The sequence below is a fragment of the Bos javanicus genome, chromosome 7, assembly GCF_032452875.1.
Source record: "Bos javanicus breed banteng chromosome 7, ARS-OSU_banteng_1.0, whole genome shotgun sequence".
Lineage (NCBI taxonomy): Eukaryota > Metazoa > Chordata > Mammalia > Artiodactyla > Bovidae > Bos > Bos javanicus.
The window spans coordinates 37,427,907-37,441,067 of record NC_083874.1 but is presented as its reverse complement, the minus strand read 5'-3'; the positions used below and the strand labels follow the sequence as shown (position 1 = coordinate 37,441,067).

The 13,161-nt window shown below is 42.6% G+C and overlaps 1 pseudogene; it reads left to right on the top strand.

Moving 5' to 3' along the window:
- Positions 1–4,640: 4,640 nt before the first annotated feature.
- Positions 4,641–4,841, top strand: LOC133251999 (ARL14 effector protein-like; annotated as a pseudogene).
- The last annotated feature ends 8,320 nt before the right edge of the window (positions 4,842–13,161 follow it).

The following is a 13,161-nucleotide window of genomic DNA, read 5'->3' as shown; positions in this document are numbered from 1 at the left end:
TACAGACTGTACCAAACATATTCAAATGTGTTTACTTCCCATCTAAAACACACACACACATACATACATGTTTGCTGTAAAACTTTAAAATAATTTAAGAAAGTTTTTCTTTAAAAATTACTTAGCTACAAATAACTTTTCTAATTTGTGATTGACTGTGTGTGTGTTTTTTTTTTTTTTTTTTTGAGCACTAAGATGCTCATCAGGCTTCCCTTGGTGGCTCAGGTGGTAAAGAATCTGTCTGCCAATGCAGGAGACACAGATTTGATCCCTGGGTAGGGAAGATACCCGGGAGAAGGGAATGGCAACCCACTCCAGTATTCTTGCCTGGAGAATCCCCATGGACAGAGGAGCCTGATGGGCTACAGTCTATAGGGTCACAAAAGAGTCGGACATGACTTAGCAACTAAACAAAGATGGTCTTTGGGAGTATTTTTCAAGATGAGAAAAATCTAACTCCCAAATTGTTTTTAAATACAATGCCATCTTTATGAAAGTTAAATATTATCAAAAGGAAGTTGACATAACATTTAATTAAACATATTTTGATTCTGCAGTTAAAAAATTTTTTTTGAGCCAATCCTTTAACTTTTAGTGCTCAAAGATTTTTTTTTTTTGGTGAGTCCCTGAAAAGCCTGCAGGCTCTAGGTAATGGATCAAATGCCGGGTGCCCCTTCCTGGGTCTCAACCCCTTACTCGCCTGCATCTTTCACATTTTCTTCTTTGCTGTTTCTTCCCAAATGCATTTAAATGTGTTCAAACTGCCATCAAGATAAACCCCAACCAACTCTAATAAAATCTGGCCTAACAAAGTCACGCCTGGCAAATCCCATGGACCGAGGAGCCTTGTAGGTTGCAGTCCATGGGGTTGCTAGGAGTCGGACACGACTGAGCGACTTCACTTTCACGTTTCACTTTCATGCTGTCACGTGAGTGTATGTTCCTCGGTTCTTTGTCTCGTCACAACAAAGATTTGGAGCAACGGACATTAAAGCCCTCGGCGCATCACAGCTCTCGGGTCTTGGACAAACTGTGCTACAGCTCTTAGGTAAATCAGTGTTACAGCTCTATTTTATTTAGAAGATAGCAGGAGAGAGAGAGAGAGAGAAAGTGAGAGAAGATGGAGGGCCCTTCCAGATGGCCCCTCACCCCCATTGCTCTCAGGGTAAAGACCAAATCCATACCTTCATCTATAATCCTTGAGCTGGTGGGGACTCTGCCAAGCTCAAGGACTCTGCAAATTGTTTCCCACCCCCCCAATTCTACCTCCTCTGAGTTTCTCAGACACGAGCTTTCTCCTGCTTTCAGAAATCTTTGCCCTTGCTTTGGTGCCCCGTGTGTAGCACCCTCTTCCACTCACTTCCTCACCTCTGTAGCTCACAGTCCTCTGGGCACCCTCCCCTGGTGTTTCAAAGTCAGACTCCCTGTTGCTATTGCTTCATGATGTTTGACTCTTAATTATGTATAATCCTTCATTCATTGTTTCTTTCCTCATATTGGCTCTGTGCTGTGTGCTCAGTCGTGTCCGATTCTTTGCGACCCTATGGACTCACCAGGCTTTTCTGTCCACAGGACTCTTCAGGCAAGAATACTGGAGTGGGTTGCCATGCCCTCCTCCAGAGGATCTTCCCAACCCAGGGACTGAATGAAGGTCTTTCGCATTGCAGGCAGATTCTTTACTGTCTGAGCCGCCAGGGAAGCCTAAGAATACTGGAGTGGGTAACCAGCCTATTCCTTCTCCAGGGGATCTTCCTGATCCAGGAATTGAATCGAGGTCTCCTGCATTGCAGGTGGCTTCTTTACCAGCTGAGCTACCAGGGAAGCCCATTAATTTGGTAGGGCTGCCCTAATAAAGTATCACAGACTAGGTGGCTTCAACAACAGAAATTGCTTTTCTCACAGTTCTGGAGACTAGAAGTGCAAGCTCAAGATGCTGGCAGGTGTGATTTCTTTTGCGGCCTCTCTCCTTGGCTTGCAGACTGTCTCACTTTCACTGTGACCTCACATGGCCTTTACCCTGTGCTTCTGTAACCCTAGGGCCTCTTAAAAGGACACCAGCCTTATTTGAACCTAATCACCCCTTTACAGACTTTACCTATAAATACTGTTAGTTCTGAGGCACTGGGGTTTGGGACTTCATTAGATGAATTTTGGGCAGACACCATTCAGCCTATAACAGCCAGGGACTGTATCTTTCTCCCCAGTGTATCCAGAGTACCGTGCATAGCAGCTGACACAAAGTAAGACACAAGAACACATTTCTATCTAGCCAACAGCCCAGGACTAGCTGTGTGACAGTTCCTGGGTTCCTTCTGTTCTCTTCACCTTAGTTGCATTATCTATGATATCAGGTGGCCGAAGTGGGTTTCGAAGGACAGTATGACAGTTGACCAAGCATCCTTAATTTCTTCAGTGGAATCTTTCCCCATTCACCACTAGAGGGCAGTGTTATTTCTTATTGCTTCTTCCTTGGGACAGTGCCTTCAACTGTCTTGCACAAGCAACCTCAAAGTGAAGATGCTGAGGTCAAGGACAGCCAGCCTCCCAACTATCAGCTGGGCGTTCAGCCCTGGGCTTGAATTTCAACTCTGCCACTTCCTGGCTGAGGTATCTTTTCCGAAGTCCCTTCGAGAGTGTTAGTTTCCTCTGCTGCTGAATGGGCAATGAAAATGGACAAATCCCCGGGCACTGCTAGGTGGCATGCCTCATCCATGATGTTATAGGGGGCAGGTTTCCATATAGAGTTTCCAGGATAGAGACCCCTAGAAATGAGAATGCCCCACTTGCTGCCGTCCCAGGGGCCAAGTTTCAGTCTGCTGATGGGTGGTGAAAATGCTGGCAAGTCTATCTGGGGTTGGACCTATCTGAGTGCTTGGACTGCCCAGAGAGAGCAGATGTCCAGAGGGAGGCAGGTGGGCAGAGTCTGGTCCCACCCTCTGCCCTTCTTCTGTGAAGTAGAAATGCAGGACGATTTGGGGGCATCCTGGCTGGGTATAAGAGAGATTCTGGTTAATTTCAGTTTCTGATGTTCCGAGTTTATTACAGTATGAAATGCCCAAGGAAGTGCAAAAGAAAGTTCTGAGTCGAAAGTATTTAGAAAATTAGTTTCTTGCTAAGTGTATGTTGTAAACATACGTAAAAAGGCAACCAGATTCCCTGATGAGCCACACAGAGAGACCCTCGACTGTTCTCTGCCCCCAGATGAGAACCAGTAGTCAGACCTCGAAGATCAGCTTCCCAACAATGCTGCCACCCTTGGGGAAATGAAGTGGCCATGACAGAATTTAAAAATAGGCTTAGCTGAGAACCACAACTGGAGTCAGAAAAAAGAACAGAAAAGGCAGTGGAGGGGAACATCTGTTGCCACAAGAAATCCACCCCAGGAGCTGAGAAAAGTGGCCTTGAGATCAAACAGCTCTGAAAGTACCCTTCTTGGGCCTCATGGAACAGCATTACCTAACAAGAAGGGAAGGAGGTGTTATGCCTGCTTAGGGACCAAGGATGCAGAAGGTCATAATTTCACAGCCTTGTCTAGCTTGAGTAGTTATGGCAAGCAGATTCTTTACCACTGAGCCACCAGGGAAGCCCAGTTTTAGGTATATGGAGAAGGAAATGGCAACCCAGTCCGGTAATCTTGCCTGGAGAACCCCATACAGAGGAGCCTTGCAGGCTACAGTCCATGAGATTGCAAAGAGTCAGACAAGACTTGGCGGCTTAACCACCAGTGCTTTTTCTTATGGATAAGGTGATGGCACCCTACTCCAGTACTCTTGCCTGGAAACTCCCATGGACGGAGGAGCCTGGTGGGCTACAGTCCATGGGGTCGTGAAGAGTCGGACACAACTGAGCGACTTCACTTTCACTTTTCACTTTCATGCATTGGAGAAGGAAATGGCAACCCACTCCAGTATTCTTGCCTGGAAAATCCCAGGGATGGGGGAGCCTGGTGGGCTGCCGTCTATAGGGTCACACAGAGTCGGACATGACTGATGTGACTTAGCAGCAACAGCAGCAGCAGCTTTTTCTTAAGAAAAAAAAAGGGAATGTAATGTATTAGGAAAAATTCCATTAAGAATGGTTACATTTTTAAGTAAAATTTTTGTAGAAGGAAGTTTTTAATAACTTTCAATCAGCTGTTCCTTAAAACTGGCTTAGGTTGGATATTACATTACCCAGCATGCTGGAAGAATGGAACCTTACTCTCCGTGACAAGCCTGACTGCCCTGGTAAGGGTACATGTTGCCTGAATTTCCCAGGACACATTGCCTTATAATGTTCTGAAGTATTGCTGGGTCATTTTTAGGGTGCTGCTTCTTCAGAGTAAAGGGAGTTTATTTAGGAAGATTGCCAAACAAAAATCTATTCTGAATGCACAGGCCTGTTGGTGGTGGTGGTTGGTGGTTTAGTTGCTAAGTCGTGTCTGACTCTTGCCACCCTGTGGACTGTAGCCTGCCAGGCTCCTCTGTCCATGGAATTCTCCAGGCAAGAATACTGGAGTGGGTTGCCATTTCCTTCTCCAGGGGATCCTCCTGACCCAGAAATCAAACCTGAGTCTCCTGCATTGCTGACAGATTCTTTACCAACTGAGCTACAAAGGGAACGCTAACTGTCCTGTTAGCGTCGTTCTTCTTTGCGGAGTCATGGAGAAGTATGACAAAAGCGGCAGGCTTACCTGCAACAACGCGGACCTGTGGACTGCCTGGGCTGCTTCTACCCCTGCCCCAAGCGTAACTCCAACAAGCGTGGCCCGAATGCCGCTCCAGCAGCGCCATCGTCACCGAGTCTGGGGAGGTCATCAGCGTGCTGCCATTCGATGTCCCCGACTAGGAGCTGCCCTTGGGGCGGATCGGTTTTTTCTTTTTTGCATTGAAACCAGCCTCTTTCTCCTAGGTGAATTTTAGGGCTGGGAGAAAACGTTTTAAAAAACATACTTAAGACTTGTGTTCTCCGAAGCCATAGACCCACACAGAATGCGCCAGTTTTCTCTAACCTTCCTGTTGTGATGTCTGAAATTCCTCCCCCCGATAACTCAAGAGCGTGCCCATGGATGGATCTCAGTACCAGCACCTCCATCACTACCCTGCTCTGAGATTAAAAATCTCTTTCCTCTTTGCTGGTACCTTAGGAGATGGAGTTTGAGGATTTTCAGAATTCTGTATCTGGGAGCTTGTTTTGACATAGAAGAACATAGATTCAGACATTTCTAATAGCTAGTTACCCTTAGAATCTCACATATCACCAGTTTTAAATCAGAATTGCTATTTGGATCGATTTGGCACTGTATACCCATAGTTTCATTTATTATCATTATTATTTTAATAATTTAAAAATGAAACTTGGTAATACTTGGCAACATTTTTATTAAAAATTTGTATTTTACTTGTAACATGGAAATATTGAGACTTGAATATCCTAAAGGTCATTGGTTTACATTGTTTTTTCATTTCAGGATCAGTATTTCAGAATTTTTTTTTCCAAAAGGAGGAAACTTGAATTATTCTGTGGAAACATGTTTTGTGTGTTGACTAACAGAGTGTATGGATACCCAACTGAGTAGATACATGATGTGGTTTTTTTTTTCGATTCTGATTCGTTGTTGGAGCTTTATAGAAACTTGTACTCAGCTTACTTTGCATTTGTTTTTATGAGTCCTGTTTAACTCAGTGGTTCTCATCCTTCAGTGTACATCAGAATCACCTGGGAGGCTGGTAACATGCTAGATTTTTCTGCCCCACCCCCAGAGTTTCTCATTTGTTAGGTCTGGGGCAGAGCTCAAGAATTTGCATTCCCCAGGTGGGGTTGATGCTGCTGTGTGGAGACTGGAAACATAGTTTCCAGAGTTTATTTTTCCTGTTTAATCATTTTCAAAAGTACTTATTACTGTACAATCCACATGCCAGGGAAGGTTCATGATAATTCTGGACTTGTTACTTAACAGTATGTTTTGGGACTAAAGTAACAAAAATCCTGCAAGTTTGCTGTGAGGCCAGTATTCCTATGTGTGCAGCAGGAGAACTGACTTTGTTTTTCACAGAATTTCCTGGATTTTCTAGACTCAACTTTGTACTCTGTCCTCCCAATTCACTACCTTTAACCATCACAGTCCTGGGAGGAAGAAATCAAATCACCCTAGTCAGGTCCTTTGAAATGCCTATCAGGAACATACAGCCCTGAGACCAGTCCAACGAAATGGGGGCCTTTTTTTTTTGGTTTATATTATGTTTTGTTTTGAGAATAATTGTTATTTTGTAAATGACTGACCAAGTGAATTGTTTCCTTATTTATTTATTTTAGAATCATGTAATTTTAAAGTCGAAAAGGAAACTTACGGGTTGTCTTTAACTAGGGATTTGTCAATAGGTAATAACCAAGAGGCTGTTCTGTGCCAGGCGTGGGGAGGGAGCTGTGAGTAGAACTCAGCTGGTCCTGTCCTCAGAGTCTATAGACTGAAAACAGTCTTCCTTTTTTTTTTTTTAACAATTGAGGAAATTTAGACTCAGATTACAATGACTCAGTTAAAGACTAACAGAAGCCCTGGCAACCCCAGGGTTTTGAACCTTAAGACTAGGTCAGTTGTTGTCGTGACACCACATAGGTCCCTAATGGACCTGATTGTAAAGCTCATCCAGGTGCTTCTAATGATGTGCATTCCTTAGCCCCACCCTGTACTTTGGGAATCAGAATCTCTAGGGAGGAGGCCCGGGAATCCATACTTTAAAACCAGCACCCCCAAGTAAGTCTCAAGATCAGGTAAGTTTGAGAAAACTGCCTTATTATATATATTTTTTTAATTTAAAAATAGTTTTATTAACATACATGTATTTGGTCACTTCAAATCTAGAACACTTAGAATCAGCATGAACATGGTAAACTACTTTTCAGTGATAAACTTTTGAAATGGGGGAATAGATACTGAAGTGGTTCATATTCACCTCACCGTTCAATCTATATCTGTATCTTGTCCAGTGAAAACTCATTTTCATATTAAAAAATAATTGGGCAAATGAACATTAAACTGCCCTTCCTTTTTGTCTCCTCTTGTTCTACTGTCTTAAACATTAGTTGAGAGGATCTGGTTTAAAACATGTGTTGGCAAATTACATTGGTAAGTTTTCCAAGTAAAGCAAAAAATAAATAAATGCACATATTTATTAAGCAGACATCTCATACTGCTGTTAAAGAAGCCTAGTAAAACCTTTGGTGAAGTCCTTTTTTTTTTTTTTTTTTGTGAATCAGTTTATTTCATCTTGATCTAATGCTAATTCAATGCATTTTTTTAAAGCCTCTTGCACTAAATGATTATTGCAAAAATAAATTGATGTGAATTGTCAGAAACTTATTTTGTAAGTGTCTAGTTCTATCCCAGAGTGTACAAATCTCTTCAGTTCTCTGAACTGAATTCAGATTAACAGGGAATAGAGCTGTACCATTTGATTACATTAAGGAAATTGTCATGTCAGTGTAATAGGATTTTTTCTCTTTCTGCCTGGTGATCTTTCAGTGTTGACTGTGTGTCTTCATGAATATGTATAGAAACTGTAAGGAAAGTGGTTCCACATGTTGATTAAAATATTAACCAAGGGATTTAAAGTCACTCAGTACTCCTTTACACAATAAATCCAATGCAAATAGAATGTCATAGATCATTGATTTGCAGAATAGTTTACCTGTATCTAATTTGTAAGAGAATCCATACAGCATCTGAGACAATCCATCCACACCCAACCCCAACCCCCAAATCCAGTATCCTGGATCTCTTACAGATATGAACGTTGGGATGTGAACTCAGAAAAATCCCGTAAGCTCTCCTTTATGTATTTATTTGCTTGTCCTGGAAAATGAACAATGCCAACTTGGACATTTTGTAGCTATCATGGATTGTAGTTCTATTATGCACTGGAAATGTAAACACTTATGTGGGCAGGACTGCAGTGTGTGGCCACGCAAACAATCGGCTGCTTTGTCCAGGGGTGACTTTCATGTGGACGACGCTGCCACCACTCCCCTGGGAGCGCAGTAAAGCGGCTCTTCTATTATAGCAGGTGCCCTTGGTGTGTGACTTTCTTGATTGTCTAGTATTTATGGACATTTGGTATGTTCTCAGCATTGAGTGCTTTCTGTTAGCATATATCCTGTATAAAATAGGATTCCCTAGTGGCTCAGATGGTAAAGAGTCTGCCTGCAATGCGGGAGACCTGGGTTTGATCCCCGGGTTAGGAAGATCCCCTGGAGGAGGAAATGGTAACCCACTCCAGTATTCTTGCCTGGAGAATCCCATGGACAGAGGAGCCTGGCGGGTTACAGTCCATGGGGTCGCAAAGAGCTGGACGTGACTTTCACTTTTCATTTTGTATAAAATAATTAAACATCTCTACATCTTGTTTTTCCCCCTTCTACTGTTTTTTTTCCTTCATTCTCTGTGGTGTCTCTAATGACATACTACAATTTCCAGGTTAGTTTGAACAGTACTCCAAATATATTATGTTGCCAAACCAGTTTTCATACTTTCTTTTTCATAATTTATGCTTTAATCCTAGATATGGGAAATTCTTTTCCATATTCACAGATTTACTAAAATTTTGCTTTTTCCATAATAATTTTATTTTCACTCTGTGGAAGGAATATGATTGTTTTATCTTCAATGTTCATGTCTAACAAATAGCTTATTTTGTGTTTATAGTTTGTAGTTTTGGCAGCATTTCCCTCCTCACTCTCTATGATTCTTTTAAAATTGGCCAATGCTTAAATCAGTTATAGTAAATTCAAAGAGATCAGGGACTGACTTTAATTGTTTTTTCTTTGATAGTGAATTCAATGGCCCTGAGTGCTTAATAGATACGCTACTTAGTGACCATTCATTTGTTCGTTCAACAAGTAGCTATCTGCCAGTTACTTTACTACAGATGGTGACTGCAGCCATGAAATTAAAAGACGCTTACTCCTCGGAAGGAAAGTTATGACCAAACTACATACCATATTAAAAAGCAGAGACATTACTTTGCCAACAAAGGTCTGTCTAGACAAGGCTATGGTTTTTCCAGTGGTCATGTATGGATGTGAGAGTTGGACTATGAAGAAAGCTGAGCGCCGAAGAATTGATGCTTTTGAATTGTGGTGTTGGAGAAGACTCTTGAGAGTCCCTTGGACTGCAAGGAGATCCAACGAGTCCATTCTGAAGGAGATCAGCCCTGGGATTTCTTTGGAAGGAATGATGCTGAAGCTGAAACTCCAGTACTTTGGCCACCTCATGCAAAGAGTTGACTCATTGGAAAAGACTGTGATGCTGGGAGGGACTGGTGGCAGGAGGATAAGGGGACAACCGAGGATGAGATGGCTGGATGGCATCACTGACTCGATGGACATGAGTCTGAGTGAACTCCGGGAGTTGGTGATGGACAGGGAGGCCTGGCATGCTGCGATTCATGGGGTCGCAAAGAGTTGGACACGACTTAGCGAATGAACTGAACTGAACTGAACTGAAGGATGAAATGAATAAGAAAAAAATTTCTTAAACCTGGGATATATGAAGTAGAAAGAAAACCCAGTCTACTTAAACTGTGTCATTTCTTGGATCCAAGGTCCCTATTCAGTCTGCCTACCTCTCTCAATTTTTCAGAGTCATCCTTTGTTTTATTAATCATGTCCATTCTTTTAACCTGTACTTACTGAGAGAAACAGAAAAAGTCCTTCTACTCATCTCTCTGGAAGTGGAAGTCCCTTGTGGTCTTCGATATGGAGGTAACGTTCATCTCACAAAAGGAATTGTGGATTCCTATCCATTTTTCCTTCTCTGGAAGGCTTTGTTTCAGATGACTGTGGTTTCCTTAAATATTTGCTGGAACTTACCAGTGAAACCATTGGACCTGAGGTTGGCTGGTTGGTTGGTTTTGATAGAAGGTATTTAATAATATATGCATTTATAAAAGCAGTTATATTCTATTTTATTCTATCTTAATGCCAATTTTGGAGAGTTTTATTTTTCTAGGATTTATCCATTTAATCCATATTTTCAAATTTGTGAACATAAGTTAGTTCAAAATAAACTCTAATTATCATTTTCAGTATAAAATATTTCCCAGATTTTAGTTATAAACTGTTCAAAGGATAGTAGAAACCAATATCCTTTCAATAAACTCTGTTCCCCTCTAAGTTAGCCAAAGTAGGATTTTCTTGCTTATAAACAAACTATCCTAACGCACGCACATCCTATGCAGAAAATGGAAAGATGTCTATTTAATGGCAGCAATTTTTTAAAAACCAAACTCCCACTAGAAATGTTTCCCCTCTCTTTCCCAAGTTATACCTGAAGCCTGAATTAAGAGGTCTGAGTCAGACCTGTTTCTTGTCAACATACCTCTAACCAGTATGCTCCCTGTAGCAGTGGCTGAGAACGTGTTGATACAACTCACAGAATGTTTTCACTGAAATGGAATACAAATGACTTAGCTTTGGGGAGTTACTACAGCCCAGCCCCAGAGAGAGGAGAGAGAAAAAGAGACAGGGAGGGAGGCAGGGAGGAACGCCGTTTTTTTGATCTACTTGAGATTCAGAATTCTCTTCTAGTTTGAAATTTTTTCTAATGTATTTGGCATCAGAGTAGCATTAAATTGTATGATTTCTACAACTTTTGCATATATTCTTGGAAGATGAGGCATTTGCATTTTGCAGTTTTTAATAATTCACTTTCCTAAAAAGCTTTGCAGAAAAAGTTGTATGCTTGGTTTTGGCTCCCTCTGGTGGCCAGTCATATGTACTTTAAGTTTTATGCAGAGAACAAAACTGAGACGCCACTATTGAAACAGATTTGGGGTTCCCAAGAGTTGACTCATTGGAAAAGACTGATGCTGGGAGGGACTGGGGGCAGGAGGAGAAGGGGATGACAGAGGATGAGATGGCTGGATGGCATCACTGACTCGATGGACGTGAGTTTGAGTGAACTCCGGGAGCCGGTGAGGGACAGGGAGGCCTGGCGAGCTGCGATTCATGGGGTCGCAAAGAGTCGGACACGACTGAGCGACTGATCAGATCTGATCTGATCTCCCCGCAAAGTTTATTGCAATTTCTCCATTTAATGTTTCCAAATTTATGACAGTCTTTCAGTTTGGTAAACACATTTTTATTCTGGTGTTTTCTTTTGCTTCAAAGTTATAACTGAAAACAAAGGCTGTGCTGTGCTAAGTTGCTTCAGTCGTGTCTGACTCATTGTGACCCCTTGGACTCTAGCCCGCCAGGCTCCTCTGTCCATGGGATTCTCCAAGCAAGAATACTGGAGTGGATTGCCATGCCCTCCCTCCAGGGGATCTTCCTGACCCAGGGACTGAATCCACATCTCTTACATCTCTTGCATTGGCAGGTGTGTTGTTTATCACGAGCGCCATCTGGGCAGCCTGAAAACAAAGGCTACATTTAGCAAAAATATCAAGTTTAGAAAATATTTCAAATAAAATGTGTGACTCCATCTATGTCTCTTTCTCAAGCTGTCTGTGGTGAAGGTACCAGTTATGCAGACTGATGCTGTTGCCTGTTCCCATGGCAATGCCTCCTTTGGCCAACAAGCTCCTTAGTCATTCACATGGCAACCATTTAAGCTTTAGCCATCTAAACTCACCATCTCTTCATCATCTAAGCAATGTTTCATCTTTCTTAGAAAGGATAGAGGTCTCCCAACACAGATATCTTTGACATCCTGATTATCTTCCGTGCCTCAAATCTTCATAAAAATCTCTATTTTCTTCTTGCCCCCACTTCTCTATGTTCTCTCCTACCAAAGTCCAGTCACTTGGAATGACCTCTGGATCCAGTTTCCCCTGATTCATCTGGAGCCCCAGTGTATTAATCTTTGTGATTTCTCTTTCTTTTCTGTATCTCTGCACTCTTAGTCTTTGTTGGCTTTTCATGATCAGCATTTATACATGCGTACGTCAGCTATGGTTTTCAACTGCAAACAGTTCTGGCTAATTTAGGCCAGAAAAGGGCCCACCACATGTGAGGTAATGAACTGAACAAGAGCCTGCCTTGGAAAGAGCAGGTGCTCTGTGGAGCTGGGGATCAGTGCACAGAGGACAGTGTCCTCAGGACAAACTGCTAAGAGCTCACTGAGCTGGGAGAGAGAGCTGAGTTGTCAGGAGTCAGAGCAGCCGATTAAGGAGCCAAAAAGGAAACAGTTAAGTCATTATCACTTACTGTGATGGTAAAATGGTGGTGGTGGTTGTTTAGTCGCTAAGTTGTGTCTGACTCTTGAACCCCATGGACTGTAGCCTGCCAGGCTACTCTGTCCATGGGATTTTCCAGGCAAGAATACTGGAGTAGGTTGCCATTTCCTTTTCCAGTGGATCTTCCTGACCCAGGAATTGAACTCAGGTCTCCTGCATTATTGCAGGCAGATTCTTTACCAACTGAGCTACAAGGGAATATGCAAGGGGTATGTTCCCTTGTACGGTTATATGCAAGGGGCTAAAACCAAACAAAGCACCAGCCTCCTGCCACCCCATTCTCTTTTCCCCACCGTGGAGGATTAGGTGGATCTGGGCAGTCTTGGGGGGCATCTTACTGTCCACAAATCCTGAACAAGAGTCTCCTACAGCTTTATGGACCCTGGGTTGGGTAGGGGATAGTGGGTGAGGATTAGGAGTAGACGAATACTGGGTTTTGAGCCAGAGTGGGGAAATCTATCTTCAGGATTCCCTCCTCCTCCCAGGAAAGAGAGTTTGGCAGAGGTCTGCTCAAGTCCTCAGATAAAGAGACTAAGGATTGAAGGCCCTGGGGCTAGGAATGCAAATGTGCAAAGCACAAGGTCTGAGAGGCTCTGACTCCAAAACCCAATTCTCCAAGCCAGGCTTCAACAGTATGTGAACCATGAACTTCCAGATGTTCAAGTTGAATTTAGAAAAGGCAGAGGAAACAAAATTGCCAACATCCTTTGGATCATCGATAAAGCAAGACAGTTCCAGAAAAACATCTACTTCTGCTTTATTGACTATGCCAAAGCCTTTGACTGTGTGGATCACAATTCTTAAAGAGATGGGAATACCAGACCACCTGACTTGCCTCCTGAGAAATCTGTATGCAGGTCAAGAAACAACAGTTAGAACTGGACATGGAACAACAGACTGGTTCCACATCGGGAAAGGAGTATGAACAAAGCTGCATATTGTCACCCTG